The 14501-nt window shown below is 42.2% G+C and overlaps 1 long non-coding RNA gene across 1 annotated transcript in view; it reads right to left on the bottom strand.

Annotated features, from left to right (window-relative positions):
• LOC148057634 (uncharacterized) overlaps positions 1 to 14501 on the bottom strand; it is a 67890-nt gene that overhangs the window by 7869 nt on the left and 45520 nt on the right. The gene's annotated exons all lie outside the window — the stretch shown is intronic.

The raw sequence follows: 14501 nt of genomic DNA, 5'->3' as shown, positions 1-14501 counted from the left end.
TGAGAATTTCTCTGGGATCCTGTTTTGTGGGCGTAACTTGAGAATATATAAATAGGTTCATGTTTTCCTGTCATTTAAACCCAAATGTGACTGCAAACATGACAGCCCTAGAAATACAATTCTTTGAAATAATTTCCTCTCTTTTAAATCTTTTGTTTTATTAGGATAAGGTAGTCTGGGCTGTTCACACTGCATATGAACCATGCTGTTGTGGTGGCATTACCACTGCTCAGAGTTCATGTTGTGTCAGCACTTCTTCTATAAATATAAGTCCTTATTTCAGAAGTTTAATAACCTAATAAGCCTTGAAATTTCACACTTACCTGAAACTTGGCACAGAGTATTAACTTCGCCTTTTACCACATTAAATAAAAATATATATTAGAGGGGAATATAAATAAAAGAAAAATAAGCTTATTGTGCTTTTCTGCCTTTTCTATCTCAAAGTTAATTTTGTTTATTGAAATGAAATGGTGTGAACTCACAGTTCCAAATGGAGAGCTTTGAAAATTTTGTCTTAAGTTAAAAGTTGCAATCGTTAGTGTTCGCAAATCAGACCTACACAAAATCACCTACCTAAATCACTTCTGGCTTTTTCCTTATGCATTCACTTAAACCTCTGCACAGAGGGTGTAGAATCCGGCTGTTTGAATCTGCAATATTTTATCCTCCCTTTGCATTCATTTTAGCCACTTGTACATGCCTGCACAAAGCAGCTCTTGCACATCCTTACCAAGGAGTGTTGATCTGCTCAGAAGAGTAGACATGCTCTTCACACTTTGCCCAGCCAATTTTATAGAGAGCACAAATCCTATGTAGTCAAAAAAAAAAAAAAGGGGCACTTTTTTTTCCTCCTTTCTTCCTTTTAAATGGCTACTCCCACTTTCAGTGGGGTGGCCATAAGTACCCATTTTGTGTTGGAAAATCCTTACTCACTTCAAGAGCTTTGGGTCAAGTTTAGAGTACCTTTCTGCTCAACCTGATTTGTTTTTATTTACCTCCCTAAGGAAAGTTTAGCACATCTATAATGCCCTCCCAGCAGCAGTGCTGTGGGTTTTCCGTATAATACAGGCCCAACAGTCAGAATTCATTTTACCTAATATTAGACCTCTAAAAATTAGGCATTCTTGTCCAACTTAGGCATCTCTAGATCTTTTTACACTTCATGGAAATAAACGTGTTTGTCTAGGGTATGAGTCATCTTAGTTCAGGAGTGGTATCTAAGGTCAGATAAATCACCCTGTGGTGTGGCTTGTTTCTCTCCCTGCTCTACAGAAAGCATAAGCTGATTAACTCAAATATAGACACCTGCCTTTTATACCAACTGTCTATATTTATATCCTAAATGATAGCCCCAAATCTGTGCCAGCTACTCTGCTGGAAAATGCAGGTGTCTGCCATTTGAAATCTGTGTCAATCTACAGCAGCTGAGAGGCTCTTGCAGTGCTTCTCCTTAGCAAAGCCACCCCACTGCTTCTGAGTGCTGCTCAATGACCACACTGTTCATAGAAGGAAAATATAAAGACCAGTATATTAAATAATATCTATTAAGGAAAAGTGAAGTGAAAGCTTTTATTTAGAGTGAACACTACATTTCACAGTCCAGTTATTCTTGCTAGAGAAATCAGTAAACCAAATTACTTCCTCTTGTAGTGTTTTATGGCTCAGTCATACTACTTGCGTATGCAAAGGTAGCTTTTTCATTGAATGCAGTGGGAGCGAGATAAGGCTGTAGAATTGTGCAACAAAACTGCCATCTATAAAAGCTTTTAGATAGTAAACTTTTATGTTTCTTTTTCGAAAATGTAAGTAAATCCCCACCTACTCATTGATACTGTAATTGAGTCTAGCAACACCTGCGCCTGCCTCTGCATGTGTTAGGAGTTGCAATCACTCTCCTGTGACTATAGAAAGGCTACCAGCAATCAGGCTGAAATTGTTAGAGGGTGAGATTCGTTAAAAGAAAGTTTAGTAGCTGGTATTCAGGGGTGACCTGAGCAGAGAAACAAGATGGGAGTGAGGAGCTCTGTAAGCAGAAGCTATGAATTGTTCTGGTGTCTCTAGGTTTCCTTCTGTCTAACAAGGTATGGGTAACTGATAAGTCTTTCTGATAAGAAAAGCCTGACTTAGGAGGGGGTATAAAAAGGGGTCTCCCTTATCTCTGTGTTATGAAAATTGTAATAATTTAATACTTTTTAAAGTATCTATTATGGCCAAACTTCTTGTTGGTTAAAGGGTTCAAAAGCCACTACAGCTAGTGCTCTGAAATTACATATAATTTATTTCTTTAGGAAGCCAAGCTGAAATGCTGGGAGGTGTAGCAGAGGAAAGAAGATACCTAGTATGTAGAGACCTTAGGGTACGGTGCTGTGAGCGTTGGCATTTAGTGAATGACTAAACTGAGCATGTTGTGCACTTCTGTAGTCTTGGGGAAATGTGTGAGACTTTGTTTTGTTGAGGTATTGTTTGATCTTAAAAGAAAGCTGGTGTGCAGGCTTAGTGAGAGATCACCATATCATCATGTGAAAGCACAGTAAGGGTGTACCTCCTCAAGGCTTGTTATCTCTGATGTGAGACCAGGTGCTATGACGTCCTATCAGTTATCTCTAGTAAGAAAATAACTGTACATGGACTCCAAAGCAGATGGTATCTGTTTCTGTAAACATCCTGTTCACTCTGTGTATTGTGTGGATCAAACCAGGCTTGTGAAGACATCTAAGCTGGAACTGAGACTGCTGCTGAAAAACTGCATTGTGCCTGTTAGCTTGCTTTTTCCCTTCCACCGCAGATGTGCGTAGAAAGCATTTACCTATTGCTTCTCAGGCCTGTGGCAGTGAATTAATAATGCATAACATAGTGCAGCCACTTACTAGTGCTGAATTTGCTGGGATTCAGAGCGTTTTCTGTCCTGAAGAAGAGAAGACTGGTGCAGAGATGTGATCCTGCAGAGGACTAGAGGACCAACAGGGCTACTTCTGGATGTTTGGGGTGGAGTGGTTAGGAGTTTCCATGTTTGTGGGATGGGAACCTGGCAAGCATTTATCTCTCTTTTTTTTTTTTTTTAATATATGTAGTAATGTTGTTTGTTGGGCCATTGATTTTTTTTTTTTTTGAGCCTGCTGTGATTATTATTACTACACACTGAAATGTAGAAATGGATGAACAAAGACTTAAAAAAACCCAAAAATGCAGTCTGTAAGAAAATATAACAATGTTTGGAAGCTATTAAAAAACAAAAAAAAGCTATTGAACATGGCTGTAAACACTAGTTGGTAGGTGGCAAATTAAACTTAATTATAGAAACTTTTCTCATATCTGTTTATTTGGCCCTATTAACTGCCTTCTAATAAATGAATTTCAGTAAACAAGTGACTCCAGGTTTTGTTTGGTAATAGTAATACTTCACAGGGTGGGGGGTGTGTGTGGTTTTGGTGTTTTGAGTTTTTCTCTCTCGTTTTTTTTTTTTTGTGATGCAAAGTGAACTACACTAGTACTCCTTCTGTCAAGCTGTTCAGTTCAGTGGCCTTCAGCAGTAAAGCCCCTAGGATGCTCTCTGGAACAGGGCTGGTGAACTAGGCAGTGAACATGGGAGAGCTCCTTTTGTGCAGCATGCTGAGTTGATATAGGTACTAGGTTACTTTTGTCTCAAAGCTAGGGTTTGTGGGCTAGCAGCTGAGAATGCTCCTTTCAACAAGCTCTAGCAGCTCTAGGCTCACTTGGGCTCTGGTAGTCTGCCTTACCCAGCTCAGCGGTGGGAATCCCCACAACAGCGTGTTTTCTATGCACTAAAAAGCTCTTACAGTGCCAATAGCAGTTCAATAAGAATGGGGATCCAACTTTTGAATTTCTCCCCCCTGTACCCTGGACTTCTGTCCCTGCAGCGATGGTATTGGACTCTAGCATGTGTCTATCTGCGTCCTGTGCTGCGATTCTGGAAAGCTTGCTTTAGATCCTGATGTGGATCAAATAATCCTGTATCTAAGCAGACTGCTGAATTTTCTTCCTCTTTCTCGCCTTTAAAAGAGCTCGAAGAGAACACTGGGGCTATTGCAATAACCTTGCTACTCTTCCATAAGGAATGTAAAAAGAGGATAAGATCTCTTGAGAAATATTTTGATAGGGAGACTAATGACTAATCTGTTGTTACAGTGTTTGAAGAGCCCTTTGCTGCGTTTCTTTGGTCAGTTGTCAGTGGTGTCTAGAGCCAGAAACCGTCAGCTTGGTGTCTCTGGGCCTGCAGAGCAATGCCATCCACGTTGCCCTCCTCTGCATGACCAGCCAGAGGCTTTGTCTGACCTATGCGGGCTCTGAAATGTTCTGCACTGCTCATAAAATCTCTCTTGGGGAAAGCAATTAAAGTGACTTTGACATAGGTTGCATAATGATAAGAGTTGAATAGTGTAATGTTTCTGTCTGAAGGAGTCGTGGTGGTGGTGGGTGGTTATCGCTGTCAGTGGTAAGTACTGATGCTTACCTTTCTGTGCACCGTGGTGTTCTGTTTCAGTTTGTGCTGGTTCAGTGAAATGATCTATCTTTTGCTGAAGTTGGCATGAAAAAAGCAGTGAATGTCTCTTATGTCTTCCATTTGGATACTTTTACTGGTAACTCTTGGGCTGCCAGGTGTTTGGAGAGGCTCTTGGTTGCAGATGGGCATGCTCTCTCCAGGGAAAAGAAGCACAAAGCAAGGGGATAAGGGACTCTCAGGCAGCCCCTGCTTCTGGGTGACTGGACTGGAGGTGTAGCCCTGTCCCAGGGTATATCCTAGCGATGCCAGCATCAGCAGGCTCTCCTGCCTTCCTCCTCTCTTCAGCGAGGCTTCAGGTCTCCTGGCAGTCCCATGCCAATGTACCCGGAGTGCAGGCTCGGTATGCAGTCACATGCAGCTGCAGCTTGAGGAGGTGGCCCTGTGGTTCAAAGTCCTCTGCTCCTGTAAAGCAGTTGTGCCTCGGAAGGGGTGGGAGAGGCCAGCCTGTGTGCTCAGCCCTTGGCAGTCTTATCTCGAGAGCCTGATCAGCGTGAGGGGCCCCAACAAGCTGGGGACAGGGTGGATGTCGTGTGTAATTCTTCTGCCCAGCCTTGGTAGGCTCAGCTGGAGACCAGCTCAATGCCGGTCTTACTCTGGGGGTGTTTGAAAACTAGAATAAATTGTTCTCGCTTCGGTAAGTGTTCAGATAGAGACATCGGGCAGGGCCAAGCCTTTTTTTTTTTTTCTTCTTCTTCTGATAATCAATAGGGAGTAAACCACTTCCTTTGGAAATGCAGAGAGGGGCCAAGCCTGAGCCTTGCCACGAACAGTGGGTCTCATTGCAGCTTATGGCTGCATAACACTCCTGTGGTGCAGCCCCATGGGGGGCTGCTGCTTCCTCTTCTGCAAGCCCTGGACGTCACAGCTGGTGTGATGTTGCCTCAGGATCCTGTGGAAGAGGGGGGGAGATGGGTCTGTGTTCCCCACTGCCTGCCCAAGATGGGGGGGTGTGTGTCTGGTCCAGGCAGTACGCACCTGACACCTTCTCCTAGTGCTTTAACAAAGCATGGTGCTATTTCTGTGGCTTGTAGTGTATGCCTGGTCTTGTTATGGCAAGCTCCTTCAGTGTGTCCTGTCAAACTTTTCTGTGGCTTCCAGGTATTAATAGCTTCTGAATTTCTTCACTGTGATTAAGCAAAAGGTATGCAATCTGGTGGCATGCTGCTTCTCCCAGGGGAATGTTGTCTGGATAAAGGCTTTCCTGTAGCCAAGGTCTGCAGTCTTTAAGAATGTTACTTCCAGTATTAGCATTTTCTTACCATTTTTTTAATGATCCTTAAAAGTATCTTGGGGTTTTTATTCAACTTTTTGGATTATGGTCTATCTATTTATTTATCAAGCTCTCTTCCAATATTAAGGCTGGATTCTTTTTTTTTTTTTTTTTAAAAGTGGAGTCTGACTTTTGTGTCTCTCTGACCCTTATATTCATAGGATGAGGCAGAGGATTAAGAAAAATTAAACTGCTAGATTCTTTTGCTGTATCTTTATGGTATGAAGTATTCAGTAAAAAAGCTGCCTTGCATCTTGTAGTTGTGCTGGCACAGTTGCCTGTGCAGCTGTGTTATGGCCCTTAAAGTGAGCTGATCTGGCTTCAGTGAAACTTCTGGGTTATCTTCCAGTTTATCAGTTCAGAGTGCAGCCGGCTGGACTTGCGTGCCAGCACAACTGGAGGGGGCCGTGCAGAGATTCAAAAGATGGGGCTGAATGGTGGCAATACCTTAAATTCTGGATCGTGAAATCGGAGCCTTGATGTTTGCTAAGTAATAACAACATGCACAAAACATAATCCAATAAAATGGTACTTTTTTGTTTGTTTTTGAAAAGCTGCAAAAAAAGATATTGCAGACTGCAGAGGATTCCTAGATAGGTGTCATTGGTCTTGCTGGCTGCCATCACCAAAACGAAGAGCTGAAACTGCTTTAAGCAAAAGAGCTGAACCTCAGTTCTTAAGTGCCTGTCTTAATCTACAAAGGTTTCTTATGATTGCTATTTTGATATTTTTTCTCACACACACATCTGTTACATCACTGTACAGTGTAATGATGGAACTTTTTTCAGTCTCAAAGCAAGGATTCTAAGTTTCTGAAAAATTTGTAAGTGTGCAATTGCCGTACTTACTTACGGTGATTCACTCTCTGAATCATTAATCAAAATACAAGCTTGTTTCTGCAGAACAGGGAAATTTGGTAGGCTATAATGTTATAAGCCTACTTTAAGCTTCACAACAACTACCAAAAAGTGAAATTGGAGGGTGAAAACCCTTATATTTGATAATTTCTGGGGTACCAGCAAGTGTCTGAGGTCAATAACAAGAAGTGAAGACTGTCGAAGAGCTGGAAAACTTTCTTGTGGTGTTTTGTTTTTTGTATGTTTTGGTGTGGTTTTGTGTTTGTTTTTTTTTTTTCTAACTTGCAAGGACAGAAGGATGAGAACTTGATTCCCACTCTGAAGGCTGGCAAATAAAGCTTGGAGATTTCATGTGGCTGAGGACAAGGAACTGTCTGTTCTGAGGGTCATACACAAGTGGGCCAATGTACTGCAGTATTTCTTGATGTGGTGCGTAAGAAAGGCGAGCCTTGATCTTAATGGTACCTATGCTTTTTCCTTTCCCTGTTCTTGTTCTGCCCACCAATGTTGTAGGGAAAAAAAAGATACCTTAGAAATGTCATGCTTGCTTAAGTAATTCCTAGTACCTTATCTTTAACCTTTGTTTCCTCAGTTAGTGTGGGGTTCAACATATGCAATACCTGACTTGAGTATTAAGCAATATTGCATCTTAAATTCTGATGTGAAATTCCTTGTCTTCAAATTTCATGTTCAACTTTTGAAGTGATATTGTCTGCTGACAGCTTCTCAAATCGTCTTGGTCAACTCGGTTCTCAGCTAGAGAATTTTAGACATGAAAACTTGTGATGGTAATGAAGCAAATGTCACTTTTACTTCCAGTTTAATTATATTTTTGATTGAATGTTTGAAGTGAAACGTTATTTGGTTGCCTCAGATAGTGTTTATTTTCCTTTCAGAAGGAGGTGAGCTGTAGCTTCTTTTGAGACAGATATAACTAACTCTTTAAAAGACGCAGTAATGGCAGAGTTGGCTACTGTCAGTCTGTCAAATTCTTAAGATTAGTAATTAGATTACCTAATAATGCTGGGGAGGAGGATTCAATTGATCTCCCCTGGCATAACAGCCTTGCCATTCCCTCCCTTCCCCTGCCAGCTCGGCAGCCCGAAAGGCAAGGGGTGGCAGCAGCCGCTCCGGGGGCTGGGAAATACCTGTGTACAGGAAGGTTACTGCGTCTTGGCTTCTGGACAGGCCAAATAGCTGCCTGCAAGGTGCCTTGACTGGTTTGGGTGCCCTCCCTATGCTGTGAGGAGGGGCTCTGGCTGAGAGCAGCTGTCTGTCTTGCTGGTTGCCTCTGACCCATGGGAACGGATGACTCGCTGCTGAGGCATCTCCCACTCTGGTGACTAAGTAAACTGGAACTTAAGCAGACAAGCTCCCTCTTTCATGGTAAACCATGGCCTGGCTTCCTGTGTGTGGATTTATTAGGGTTTAAAGGGGTGTGTGTACTTAAGGAAGTTTCAGCTGCTTCTTTACTCCCTTCTAAATTGACACCTTGTGACAGCACTAGGAGCTTGGGCTGTCCCTGTCAGATGCTGCAGGTTCCCCAGCCTCCCTGGCAGCCAGGGGAACTGCCTGCAGCCCACAGCATCCCTCTTTCCCCCACCCAGCCAGACCCTGACTTGGGGCTCACCCCCTTGCCTCCTGTGGCACTCCTTGCGTCAGGCAGAAACCTGGGCTTATATGTGGAAAATAGTAATAATATATTCATTGCTTAATAAGTACAAACAATCACAACTCATATTTGGTCCCTCAGCCTTTTGTCCAGTTTTGCTTTTTGTTTGTTTATTTAGACAAAAACAGACTATGACATACTGTTGCATTATTGTGCTGGTTTTGGCTGGGGTAGAGTTAATTTTCTTCATAGTAGCTAGTAGCTACGTTTGGGATTTGTGCTGAAAACAGTGTTGATAATACAGGGGTGTCTTTGTTACTGCTGAGCAGTGCTTACACAGAGTCAAGGCCTTTTCTGCTTCTTGCCCCACCCCACCAGCGAGTGGGCTGGGGGTGCACAAGAATTTGGGAGGGGACACAGCTGGGACAGCTGACCCCAACTGACCAAAGGGCTATCCCATACCATATGATGTCATGCTCAGCCTGTAAAGCTGGGGGAAGAAGAAGGAAGGGGGGGACATTGGGCGTGATGGCATTTGTCTTCCCAAGTAACTGTTATGTGTGATGGAGCCCTGCTTACCTGGAGATGGTTGAACACCTGCCTGCTGATGGGAAGGAGCGAATGAATTCCTTGCTTTGCTTTGCTTGCATGCGTGGCTTTTTCTTTCCCTATTCAACTGTTTTTATCTCAACCCACGAGTTTTCTCACTTTTACTCTTCTGATTCTCTCTCCTGTCCCACTGGGGTGGGGGGGGAGAGTGAGTGAGCGGCTGGTGGTGCTTAGTTGCCAGCTGGGGTTAAACCACAACACTTAACTAAAGTGAAATCAGTCTTAGCCAAGGGATGTGACTTGCCTTTAAATCTGGTCTACTTCATTGTGATTTCTGTGTCTCTTTGGGTAATGAAATGACTGAAAACAAGCCTGCTGAGACTTAAAATATAATAATAAAAACTGATATGATTCTCTCTATCCTAATTGCCTGTCTTGTGATGTACAGGCAAATATCTTACAGTTCAGTTGAGCTATGTTATGCTCAGTCTGCTATTGTATTAGGTAATTGTTTTTTCTGTCACACTTTATGAATCAGGAATTTATCCTCAATAGAATTGATTAATAGATGGCCATAATCTTGTTACACATGAGTAGCATGTCTTAAGCACATCAATAGAAGGCTTCACCATCTTTATGTACATCACTATCAAGAATTGAACTTATGATAGTATAACACCATCTGTTAATTGTTTGGTAACTCCTTAGTATAAAGAGATGTTCATATATACTTTGTGAAGCATGACCATTTCTTCAAAGAACTCAACTTCCTAAAGCAAAACTTATTAAATGGTAAAACATACATATATAAATAGAATTTCTAGGAACATTCCAGTTGCCAACAATTATGTTCAGGTTTATCATGATTAGGTTCTCTCTTGGTGCCTACTCAGACCACACTTGGACATTAAAAAGGTGCAGTACCCACTTTAGGGTTTAGACTACTTTGCTAGGCTTGAAATTAGTGGGAGGGCATTGAGGAAAAACAGGGATAGCTGGAGGAAAGAACAAAGGCTACACTTGCATGGTTGTGTGGCTTACGTCACTTCGTTAAGTAAACAGGGTGGTTCTGCTAAGCCTCCTGACTTTGTAGTTGTAAGGGTACGTGCTTCTTGTGCCATGCCAAACCATCCCACTGATAGAGAAGTTAACTTGTTCTCCATCTCCCTGTCATCTTGCCAAAAAACGATGTGTAGATTGTGATGAGGGGATAAGATCAAATGTAAGCGATCAGTACTGCCTTTGGGAATATTTCCCTCGCTCCTTCTCGTGGGAGACTTTTCTGCTTGCTGTCCCCAGCTGTAAGTCTTACAGTTGCACTGCTAGTATTTCATATACCCTTTCTTTTTGTAATCTCTTCTGCAGCAATCATTCTTTGGTGGGGGGCAGGGGGTATTAGAAAGGCAGATCCAACAAGGATGTAGTTGCATCTCTGTATCTGTTGATTTTTTCTCTGGCGTGCTGGGCTTTGTGCTTCCATCTCTGAAACTTTACCTAGCAAAGCATTGATGCAGGATGATACCTTGGCAATGTTGTTACCTGTACTGGTGTTGTAGACTTGATCACAACAGAAAAAGTGCTTGTGCTGGTATAATTATGCTGGTGAGGTAAGTGAAGTTAAAGCATTATACCACAACAAATGCTTTTGCTCATAACATGAAGTTGCAGATAAGAAAGGACCTTACAGTTTTACTGATCTGTCCTGGGTATGTCTGTGATCTTAGTGGGTCTTTCTCATTCTACCTAATCTGAATCTGATCATATAAACTAATGATGATAAACAGTTGGAAAAGATTAATTTCAAAGGAAAGATTGTCACTTCTGCTTGAAACAAAATGCTTATCTGGAATTCTTTTTCTTTCTACAGTTTGTGAAGGTGCATGGGACCAATATTAGTGCATCTGTTAGCACAGCTATAGCCACTTGCATGTATGGAGAAGTCTGTCACTGCCTAAGAAGTTAGCTCTTTTTCCTTTCCAACATCCTTAACCTGTCATCTGCCATGGTGACTACAAAGGCCTGGTCCCTTGAGTTGTTACTGTCTTGATGTTACCACTCCATTGGGACTGCTTGCCTCCCTGGTTGTGTAGAGTCTCCAGGCCTCATTTGTTGATCAACTCTTACCACCCACTTGAATGCTCTTGGGGTGTCTCTGGCACACCTCGGAGGAAAGAGTGGCCACCTTCCCCAATACCATATACTTTATGGCACGTGCTAGGGCACGGTGCAGGCAAAGTCCTTTCAGCAATGTCACAGGACTGGCTCAGGCAGCTGTAATAGCCTAGGTCTTCTCTAGAAAGGCCAAGAACTGTCCGTTTCAAAGGCAAGTGGGGCCAGTAAGGAGCCTGAAAGAAACTAGGTAATGCAACTGGATTTTAGGAAAACTGCGGGCTTCGTGCTCTTCCTTGGTCAGTGCACTTAATCTTGTTTACTGTTTCCTTCAGACGGACAGGTAAAAGTATATTGTCTCTTTGCTGCTGAACTTCGGATTGCCTCAGAAGTCAACTTTCTTTTCCATACATCTCCAAGTGCAACAGGCTCTGGACTGAGGCCGTGGACTCCTACTTGCTCTTCCTGATGCAAATGACTACTGATGGTGTCCAGCGCTGTGTGCACTGGCAGTTTTATGCTGAGGAAACAATTCTGCAGCAGCTTAGCTGGCTAAACCTGACAGCTGGATCTATGAATCAGCATTCCTTGCTTAATGAAAACCAAAGTGAGTTACTGAAATATCAGTGATACTGCCTGATGCCACCTCAGCTGATGTGACTGTCTTTTTGGATGTGATCCAAGAACTTTGCTTCAGTACTTGCCTGACAGTTGACCTCTTTATTTTTTTTCTTAACTGTGATGAGGTACAAGTATGTACTACTGTTACTACAGTAACACTGTAACTGAGTGTTCTAGTAAGAATGTGTTTATCTTAAAAACTATATTTATCTTCTTGTGAACAGTCTCAATTTAGCTAAAACCCTTTAAAAGTGAAAGCTTAAACTTGTTGTACTGGACGATGCATTCTTGCAACAAACTTGGAAATATACTATGAACAAATAGTGTGTGTATATGCAGAGGAGGTGGTGTTTGAAGAATGTTTTGTCATTGCTTTTATTTTTTTTAAATGAGCTAAGTGTCTGAAACATCTATGTACAGCCAAGCAATAAAAGCTATTAAACTGATTGTCATCTTGCTCTAGTTCGGAAAACAAAATGAACTAACTGAAGAAGCCAAAACTGGCTCTGATTCAATGTATGTAGCCAAAAGTAAAACATGTCTCTTACTTATTTGTTTATGCTTGGATCAAGCCTTGAATTTGAAAGGGGAAGGGAGTAAAAAAAAGTGGGTAGAAAAGGATGGGAGACTGTTCACTGATTTCAGTGGGTGTTGACTCAATTCTTGTTCTGTTCCCTCTTAGCAGAAAGACTCTCTCATATAAGCTAAGGAAGACCAGATCCTATCTCCTTCCTTTCCATCAGTACAAAGTATCTGGGGCCTGCTACAGCATGAGCAGAAATAAGCAATCCCACTGAAGCCTGTGGGCTATCTCCTTGTTAAGTAAATGCTGCCTATCACAGATGGAGCTTCAGGCTATTAACCAAACTTGTTGAGCACTAGGAATACTAATGAGCAACCATGGTTGACACTGATGGAGACAGTTAAATGGAAGGACTCTCAGGTTAGTGAAGGCTAAGACTAGCTTTTCTTGGAAGAGATTTCTGACTCTGAAATCCCTTGTCCTTGGTTGGCCACCAACTGAATTGCTTAATTTTTCCAAGCCACCCTGTTTACTTTTTTTTGAGAGGAGTTTGTGTGGGAATATTATTTTGCTGCAAATTCATGATATATTGCTGGTAACTTCTTTCTTAGAATTGGGACAGCAGTTGGGTTACTCCTGCTATGCAATAAATTAGAATCACTGAAGAAAGTATGTTAGAACTTTTGTAATGGGACCAGTGTGCTCCTAGTTACACCTACTAACAGGTCTAATTTGTATGAACGTTGTGCTTATGGACCTGCATGTCATTGTGCAAAGGGTTATGCAAACAGAGACCAAAATGTCAATACTCAGCCTTATAATTTAAATGAGATGAATACAGGATGATGGAAAGTAGGAGGAACTGAAGAGTAGAGTGACCATAGTAGATAGTAGTGTGCTATATGGCCTCATGTAAGATCAGCATCCTTCAGAACTAGGATGCAACCATAGCTTACTGGTAATGAAACAAAATATGCGGTCACCTCTGGCTTCTGAGGCTTCCTAGTGCTGTCATCTAAATTAGACCCATTCCAATGGGCATACTGTGTTTTGAATATTATGGTGATTTTTTTCAAACTGTAAACTTAAAATACCTTAGAAAACCATGCTGAAGCCTCTTATAGGTTTTTCTCCCTTGGAGACTGGAATGAGCAAGACTGTTCCAGAGGATGTATTGGAAGTAAGTAGGGGAGTATTCTCACTTCTGTTAGCTGTATGCTAATGCTGCTGACTTTGGAAAGGTGTCTTGGTAGTCTGTGAGAATTCATGCAGGTGCAGTGGCTCCACTCTCTCCCCTGGGAAATGATTTATCAGCAGCTTAAAGCAATAACTAACTAAAACAGCCACCTGCCTTATGCCACAGCAATTGGTAATAATCTTCCTGGGTGAAGGTTCCTATAGATGAAGAGAGGCCATGGTCTCTTTCTGTCCTAAGCAGGAAAGAACTATTTTGAAAGCAGAAAGTATCTTCCCTGCTCCTTGAAACACTTTAAGGATTTGTTTGACTGGCTGGCTTTCACATAAATGGTTCTGAGACCATCTTGAGGTGATCTTATTGAAATAATAGGGTAGGAGGGTTCTTGCCTCTCCTGCTATTATTGTTTGCTTAGGTGTGTAGGTATTTCCTGCAAAGCTGGCTCAACAGAGCTGCTAGAGCCTGACCATGCAGACATCTGTAATGTAGGAACGCTAAAAGTTCAAGCTGCTCTGCAGTTTGCATAGTTTACTCTTTTGAACTTGGCAGTTTATAATCTCTTATGCCTGTTTGTGGATTCTGCTCAGAATCTCCAAGAGATTGGAATTTTCCATCTTAAAAATAAATGGAAAGTAGGGGGAACTGAGTACCTCTGAAAATCTTAGTGCACGTTATTTCTTACCTCATTTAGGTGAAAAACTTCATGTGAGGTTGTACTTGAGTGTCTTGTTCCCTGGACAAGAACAGCCTGGGTCTTGGTGCTCGAGATCATTGAATTAAACTCTTGCAGGATGCCTGGTGCAACTCCTTGCTCAAAGCAGAGCCAGCTCTGAAGCTGGGTACAGTTGCTCAGAGCCTTGCTCAGTCAAGTTGTGAATATCTTAAAGGACTGAGATTGTACAACCTCCATGGGCAGCCTGGTTTAGTGTTTAGCCATTCTTATTCTGATCCCCCTCCTCCATCCCCCAAGAGAGCCAAGGGCTTTTGATGACTGACCCTTTCAGCCTAATGGTCCAGACACTTCTGTACTTCCTTTATATGCCACCCATCCAGCCCATACCTCTGACCTGGCTAATCTGAATCCTGAGGGAGACTGTTGAAAGCTTTGCTAGTCAAGGTAAATGATATTCATTGCTCTTCCTTTGTTCAAAGTCACCCGTCTTCACAGAAGGAGATCAGGTCAGTCAAGCAGTATTTCCTTTTGGTAACTCCCTGTTGCCAGTTCCCCACAACCTTCTCA

Source organism: Nipponia nippon, unplaced genomic scaffold (assembly GCF_047370975.1).
Source record: "Nipponia nippon isolate SJK-2023a ecotype South Korea unplaced genomic scaffold, ASM4737097v1 scaffold_1, whole genome shotgun sequence".
In the NCBI taxonomy this organism is placed as follows: domain Eukaryota; kingdom Metazoa; phylum Chordata; class Aves; order Pelecaniformes; family Threskiornithidae; genus Nipponia; species Nipponia nippon.
Note: the sequence above shows the minus strand (reverse complement) of the source record. Positions and strands in the feature narration are given on the sequence as shown.